The following is an 8,920-nucleotide window of genomic DNA, read 5'->3' as shown; positions in this document are numbered from 1 at the left end:
GGCTGGGATGCCGTCTTTAAGATGATGAAGTTTATTAGAATAATATGACTTTTTGGCCGCTGAAATCTCCCTGATTACATTGTTTCTCAATGAACGTAATGTTGAAAGGCAACATTACGTAACTGAATGAGACGTTTGATTCTGTTGGTAAGTCTTGGGCATCAGATGATTGAATTTTGAGAGATTTGTTGGGAAATGAGTGGTGATAGGCCTGTGTTAAGCTAGTGTGGTAATTAGTCAATTTCGTGTCAACATCCTGTACCGAGGTGACTTCTATCCAGGGGTAATGCACAATCCATCTCTCAAAATATCGTATTGCAGAGTCTGTTAATGGTCTGTAAGTCAATGTAGTTGGCTTGCGTTTGAGGGAAACAGTGGTTTTGGGAGAACAGATGATCGATGTATGGTTGCTGCGTCCGAAGGGTGTAAAAGGTTTGGGGGTTTATAAAATTCCGCCATATCGGTTAGAATTAGGTATAATGCGTTGTTACCATGTGTTAGGAAGTTCACCAGTTGTGTCAAATGTAGCTGTGCCTGGATATCTGAAGTGTTAATTTCATTGAAATCACCGCGTACTAAAAGTTTAAATGAATGATACCTGGTTCAAAATCTGTAGTTTGAGTAAGCTGCTGAAGGAATTAGGCACGCGTGGGTGCCCGTGGTGGGTGGTAAGGTACTCAGCAGGTGATGGAGGCCACATGTCGGGGATGAGAGGTAGGGGACAGCCGCACCCACCGCGCCTCTACGCCTTCCGAAACGTTGACTGTCACAGTAGGCGGGCGAAGCACATCCCGGCACGTAGACCGACTCTGCCGCCTCGTCTCTCGGTGAGCAGGTGACGGAGGAGGGTGTAATTTCTAATGTTGACTGTTTCGGGGAGAACTTACCAGGCTCCAGTGATGGCGATAATTCCAGGTGAAGTGGAGTTTATTGCTGCAATGACTTACAGTTCGCGCGGATAATCATTGCGCGCCTCCGAAAAAAATAGACATGCATGACGCACTATTTATATAACATAAATTAAAGAATATCAACACTTACATTTGTTGTTAGTACTTTGTTGGGTATCCTGTCTTCTTGATGACCATCTGAAGGCGACGTGGTACACTGTCAGCAAGATTTTGCAGCAGTTCAGGCTTAAAATCTTCCCAACACTTTCGCAGTTCCGCTTCAAGCTTGGGGAGTGTAGAGGTGTCATGTGAGCGTAGCTTTCCTTTAATGATGGCCCAAAGATTTTCTATGGGTGAGATGTCCGGAGAATTACCCGGCCAGTCATTAATCCACTCAATCCCGCAGTCATCAAGCCACTGTGTTACATCTCGAACTGTGTGGCAGGAGGCTCCATCCTGCTGGAAGATCTGAGCCTGTGTCTTGTGAAAGCTGTTCTCCAGATGGTCATTTAAAAGTTCAAAATAAAACACTTTGTTCAGTTGTATTCTTCGGTAACACTACCAAGTCCCCAACACCATGATAAGAAAAACAACCCCACACCATTAAGCTGGAAGGGTGTTTTGTGGTCTTCTGTGTGTAGCGCGGGTCGGTGGGGTCTGAGCCGGGGCGACGGTACACTTTTGCAAGGCCTCCTTCACTCACACAGATGGTCTCGTCACTCCACAGCACTTTCCGCCAATTGTCGAGAGGCCAATCTCTATACTTCTTGGCAAAAAGAAGCCTCCTCTTCCTCTGCCGATCATTTATGAGAGGCTTCTTCCGCCACGTAACTTTTGTTGTCAACAGGTTGCTAAGAGAAGATTTCTAAGTACTCTAGATGTAAGTGGTGCGAAGCAATGATGAGTGAACAACTGTGACAAGCTAAGTGACGACCAACAGGCTGGTCCAGGCTGTCCAAGGAGCGCCAGCAACCACGTCCGACTCCAACAGAAGTCAGCGTGTGTGTGTGTGTGTATTTCACTCGACCTGATCACGACATGGACTCACAATCACCAGCAATTACCCTCCCGATTATAGCAAGGCTCATTAGTCGATCTCTGAGTACAGCCAGGACCTCACACACCACACACCCCATCTCCCTTAGTCAAGGGGGTACAGTAACCACTCCAAGTCAGCGGAAAAAAAACTGCCTGAGCGGGGCTTCAACTTCTGCCTGCCAAGCCGCGAAGCCTGGCAGCGCAGCGCTTCAACCGACTTAGCTATCGGAATAGTGTGTGTGTGTGTGTGTGTGTGTGTGTGTGTGTGTGTGTGTGTGTGTGTGTGTGTGTTCAAATTCAAGTTAGAATATTTCATTACCATAATTTTCATACATATATACATACACACCCTGACACCCTGCCTGGTCAAACTCTTTCATTTCTGTCTGTCAACATCTACCTTTCGTTCCTGCTGAAATTACGTCTAAATACAGGCTGTGCCGAAGAAGGGTGACCGTTCCAATCCCTCAAACTGTCGCCCTATATCTTTACTTTATTGTTTATCTAAAACTTTTGAATCAATCCTTAACAGCAAGATTCTTCGGCATCTAACCACACTTTCAGAAATGGAAGGTATATAAAGTTTTTTTTTGCAATGCGAGGTGATATTTTTTATACAAAAACCCTTTTTCTGCCTTAGCCTTCTGAAAAAGGGTACAAGTGAGTGCAACATATCCTTTTTAGGGGTAGGGAAAGGGTTTATTCGTTCCCAATAAGAAACTTTTATAATCCAAATGGCAATTCAAGGAAAAACATTTCTTTATTTATTGTTCAGGGTATTTTTCTGAGTATAAAACAACTTTAAATAAGACAATAACACAATCTATGTTGATGTTATCGAATAAAAATGAACATTATTACTCAGCTGATATCTGGCAATGATTCACTTGCGAGTTGGCACTTCTCATGTTTTCCGCGTCCGTCGCAGCCTCTTCCTCGTTCTCCCACTTGTAAAATACGTCGCAGAGAGGTTTAACTAGCTGCCATTTTCAATATTTAATTCACCGCTGTCGTTTACTTATCCTGCTTCGGATCCGATACGTGTCACAAACGTTTTCTTGTTGTGCATTCGCCTGTGAACATGCTTAGTGTATAACACAGCGACTTATTCCTGCAAGGAGATCTTTCTCGCAAGCCCTTGGTCTTGGCCTTCGTCTCACTCCAGCCACAGCGCGCGGGCGCGGCTCCTCAGTGTCAGTGTTAGCTGTTGGCTCTCGCCGAGTATGGACGTGCTTTCCCTCTCTCCTTCCCTCCCTTCCTCACCCGTCCTAGCACAAAGATAAGTGAATCTACACATACATAACACTGTTTTTATCTACACACATTGTTTTAACTTGTTTTTAGGTTTTTAATATTCTTTATCTAGGTTTTATCCTTTATTTTACGTTATTTTTATTTTCATTGATTGAAATGGCAACTACTTTAAACTGCCGGACGAGGCTGTTCCAGCTCACGAAGCTGCCCAGTAACACTAGATGGCTGACAACACAACAACACCGTACACGCTCACGGAAGGTAAAACAAGAAAAACGTAATACTAGCATACACAGTGCCTTCCTTATCACCACAGACACACTCATAGCACTTATACATGCATTAACACATTCGAGGACACAAACAACACAACTTGCCTTCAGTTCATTGGGAAAGGGATTTGGTTTCATTTGGGTTATCATTCAGGGATCGCCAATTCTATGATTGTTTTAATATTCTTGGGCTTACTCAGTGGGTTACTGAGCTCACATTTCTCCCTTCTGGCAACACACTAGACCTTATTCTAACTAGTGAGAGCGACAGAGTTGGTGAAATACGGGTGCTTCCTCCCTTCCCTAATTGTAGTCACAGCCCAACACTTTGTAGTTACATTTTTCAGGATATTTCGGGATCCCAAATGTCATGTAGTCATAGACTTTGGCATAAGGGTAAATACCAACAGGTAAGTAGCCACTTGTCTGTTGTTGATTGGGACTTGGAATTTCTACACCTTAATGTCGAACAGATGTTTTCACGTTTCCTTAATATTTTGATGCCTTTAATTGATAGATACATTCCCTCCTCTGCCATCAAGGCAGGTGCTCATTCCCCTAAATGGCAGGTTCGCCCGCCTCAACCTTTGAAGAGGAGACGCCATATGCTGTGGATACAATACAAGACAATACGTTCTCGTTTAGGAAGGAATTCTAGTGAGGCCACTGATGCATTAAGTATTTTTCACGCGGCTAACCTCCAGTATCGGAATTTTACCTTAGCAAAGCAGGCGGAGTATGAAGCGTCAATTGTAGACAAATCTTTACACAACTCAAAGGTTTTTCATTCATATATACGCCAGAAGAAGGTGGGCAAATCTCGAGTTGGTCCACTAATGTCAGACAATGGTAATGTCATCAACCAGGCTGAGGGCATGGCTAATATTTTCGCTGCGGCATTTTCCTCAGTTTATGTGCAGGAAATTCCTGATCATCCTGAGCCTCACCAGGTCTTTGATGGGAGCATTGGACACACTGATATCTCATTGGATTCTGTCATTGCTGTACTTTCAGATCTCGATGTGTCATTGTCAATGGGACCAGACGAGCTCCATCCTTGTTTGCTTAACTCTTGTAAAGATGAACTTTCTTACCCTTTATGGCTCATTTTCAGATCTTCTCTGGACACATGCACTCTACCATCCATATGGAAGAGGTACTTGATTGTGCCAGTCTTTAAGAAGGGGATTAGACAAGATCCTTTAAATTATAGACCAGTATCGCTGACATCAGTCTGTGTGAAATCTCTTGAGCGTATATTATGTAAATTTATTTTTGATTATGCCACAAGTAAGAACATTTTGTGTAATGAGCAGTTTGGCTTTCGTCCAGGCAGATCCACAGAGGACCAGCTGCTGCGGACATACAATGATGTTACTTGTGTCATGGACCGGGGTAAAAATGTTGATCTCATTCGTTTTGACTTCTCTAAGGCCTTCGACACTGTATGTCATGACATTTTGTTAGATAAGCTTAGGAAATTGGGCATTACAGGCAAGCTTTTGGGCTGGATAAGGGAGTTTTTAAAATCTCGGGTTATGAATGTTGTAGTCGATCGTCAGTTGAGTCGTCCTTACGATGTGGTCAGTGGAGTGCCCCAGGGTTCAGTTCTTGGTCCACTTCTATTTCATCTATATATTAACTTTCTTACTCATGACATTAGTTCCCATACAAAAGTTTTTGCTGATGACCTTAAATTGTATATTTCAATGGAGACTAACTGTGTGCATACTGCTCACCAAAACATGGCTTCTTGTCAAAGAGATATTGATAATCTTTACAAAGTTGCATTGTCTTGGGGTTTATCCATGAACATTAATAAATGTGTAGTTGTCAAATTCCAGAGGCGGACCGTGGACTTGTCGGGTTTACCAGCCTCTGGTATGTATTATCTAAATGGCATTCCTATTCCAGTTAAAGATTCTGCAATGGACCTTGGGGTTAATGTCGATTCTTCCTTGAAATTTCACCAACACATACAGAACGTCGTCCAGAAAGCAGGTGGCATGGCTCAAAACCTACTTAAATCTACAGTTAATCGGGATGCTTCCTTTCTTGTCCCTATTCATGTGACGCACATTCGGCCTTTACTTGAATATTGTTCAGCTGTGTGGAATCTGGGATATATTACTGATCTCAACTCACTTGAGTCAGTGTAGAGACGTTGGACCAGGAACATTAGAGGTATGGAGCATCTAAGTTATTCCCAGAGACTGAAGGCTTTGGACTTGTACTCTGTCCATGGTCGGCTGCTACAAAATGACATGGTAAAGTATTGGCAAATATTTCACGGTTTTTGTGCTATTGCCCCCGAGGATAAGTTTGTCAGTCCACCTCTAGGCACCACAAGAGGCCATCAGTATAAGGTTGCACACATAAGAACTGAATTAGAGATCCGCAAGAGGTTCTTCAACGTCAGAGGTATTTCGCTGTGGAACTCTCTTCCCCAGCATGTTGTTTCAGCTAATTCACTCTCGGCATTCAAAGCATCCCTTGCTGCTCATCTCGGTGACAGACTTTTTACATTTTAGTTTGTTCATTTACATATTATTAATTGATTATTTACTTTGCTGCACATGATGCACAATTCCAGCTCTGTCTATAGCACATGTATTTGTATGTATGGAGGTTACTGAACTAGTCGGGCTGGCGCATCAGCAGAGTGCGGCTTCCTTTTGGGCCCTGTGTCTACCGGGTTCTGGGAAGCCCACCAGGTGAGAGACCACTTTTGAAACCGTTCGAAAGATAAATGCCTCCTACAGTGATTACAAATAGGTATTACTATCAGGCCTGTTAGGATTATCATTGTAACGCTGGGAGGTGCTTGTAGGGGAAAGCCCGGCACCCCTGCTGTATTAGTGGTAAGTGGTTTGTGTGTCTTTTTGTGGAGTTGTCCTGGTGTGGTTCAAGTGTCTTGCGAGAAACACAACCGTTGGGTACGGTAAATTCACTCTATCACAACAGTGGGTGGGTGTGTTAGTGTCCATCTATTACTGTGTGGGTGTGGGTGTTAGTGTCCATCTATTACTGTGTGAGTGTGTGTTAGTGTTCATCTCTTACTGTGTGGGTGGGTGTGTTAGTGTCCATCTATTAATGTGTGGGTGTGCGTGTTTGTGGCCATTTATTACTGTGTGGGTGTGGGTGTTAGTGTCCATCTATTACTGTGTGGATGTTGGTGTTAGTGTCCATCTATTATTGTGTGTGTGTGTTAGTGTTCATCTATTACTGTGTGATTTACCATCTATTACTGTTACTGATAGGTGCTACACTGCCACTCGCGGTAGGTAGACAGGGGCTGCCAAGTATAGGTCAGTGGACTTTTTGCAACCCATTACTTTCTTATGTTCTTACTAAACACCGCCCGGGGATGCCCGGGGTTAAATTACTCATATATTCATTGTTCTTATCAAATATATCTTGAAGTTTGATAATATATGTATATACCATAGCTGGGCACGATAACAGAAAACCTTATTCCCGATAACCGATAACTGATAATGGAAAACCTTATCAGTGATAACCGATATTCGTTAACTGGAAACACAAATATAGGCAATAACCGATAACCGATACCCGATATTAATCCACAATTCCGATACTAGCTAGCGATAAGTCCGATAGGCGAAAACAATACTATATTGATATTTCAAATAAAAAACATAGATGAACTAAAATTTTCATTATCTGTATTTTAGAAAACTTACAAATCCTGAAAACCACACGTTGACACGTACGTACATATGGATGGTAATACTAGAAACGCCTGAACCGGTGTTGTGTTATTTGGCGTCCCCACCGTCAGAAGCTGGCGCTTTTGTTTACAAACACTGGTCTCTCGTGAACTGCGCATGCTCAGACCAGCAAGCGTAGACCTGTACAGTCTCACAAAGCTTTTTAACCGTAATTAAGAGTTGCTGGAAGGCTGAATGAGACATACAGTACCAATTATCTCATCGCTGTTTCTAGACCGACACTCTGTACGAGTTGTATTTATATGTACAGAGTGTCGTTCTAGAAACAGCGAGGATGGTGGTACTGTATGTCTGATTCAGCCTTCCAGCAACTACTCTTAATGTGTTAAAAAGCTTTGTGAGACTGTACAAGGCTACGCTTACTGGTCTGAACATGCGTAGTCACGAGAGACCAGTGTTTGTAAACAAAAGCGCCAGCTTTTGACGATGGGACACCAAATAACACAACACCGGGTGCCTTCAATAACATGGCATGCTCACAAACGAATATGGAATATCAAATTTGAGGCAGTGAATAATTATTTTGGGGGCAAAGTTAAATTATTTTTCTCTTTGATATATTTGATATATTTGAGTCTAACAACAACAACAAAAAAATAACCTAGTGTTTTAATGTTGATGATCTAAGTATGAAATCTCTTCACCGAAGATATTTCATACCCCGAAGTTTTTTCATACAACACCGGGCGCCCGGGCCACGCATGCGCAATAGGGAGGAGACAACGTTTGTTTTCTGAGAGTCGGAAAAAAGTAGCGATTATCGCTAGTTTGGTTACAAAAGTAACGAAGATACCGATACATATTTAAATAAGTAGCGGATGGCCGATAACCCGATTTTGTAATCAGCGATAAAGTATCGCGATAACTTATCGCGATAACGTCCAGCTATGGTATATACTGTATGTCCATCATCATTTGGCAGCCTAATGGATAGTTATATAACGAAGCCTAGCCTCACTGTCCAGATTATTTGCATATTCTCTTAGATTGTGTCATGAAGACGGGAGGCACGGGCCAGCCATCATCAGGGGGCAGGGGCTCAGCTGATCGCTCTTTCTTCCCAAAATGGCCGACAGTTATTTTTCCTAAAACAAAAGCGAAGCGGTGTGACGTCAGTGCAACCCCACTATATGACTAGAATCCCTTTATAGAGAGAGTCCCGACATAGGCGGCCCTGTGTAAAAGGCTGCTGGGCGCCATTTTTGGCCCTTCGAGCACCGCGCCGACTTTGAACTGAGGTAATAAAAACATAATTTTACCTATTTTGGAAGCGGATTCGGCTGCTTTTTAATGTAACAATACCTTGCTGCCTAGCCTTCGGTTGTAGCAACATGCCACAGAGGGGATACAAAGTGTATAATTTAACTGCAAGGCCGCTGAGAAGAGGTGTGCTAACAGTCAGTCGTCTTGGGAGGAAACCATCGGTTATGACAGCAAGACACACACACTGCCATTGTGTGTGTCTTGCTGTTATAACCGCCCTCCCTTTGTACTGTCTATGGAAAATTGGAAATCATTGTGAGCGAGGCACAGCTACAAGGACTGAAACAATCGTTCACATCAGATCCAGCCATCGATCGAAGCTGATGAGGGAAGCTGTGGCCCTTATGACCAAAATTATTGGGTGTGATCTCTCCCACAGGGCTCTAGCTGTTATTATACAGACTCGCAATGGATATTTCACACTCATCAAGGCCACAGTCTAATAGACTGG

Source organism: Eriocheir sinensis, chromosome 3 (assembly GCF_024679095.1).
Source record: "Eriocheir sinensis breed Jianghai 21 chromosome 3, ASM2467909v1, whole genome shotgun sequence".
NCBI lineage: Eukaryota > Metazoa > Arthropoda > Malacostraca > Decapoda > Varunidae > Eriocheir > Eriocheir sinensis.
The sequence above is the reverse complement of the archived record's forward strand: the minus strand, read 5'-3'. Positions refer to the sequence as shown.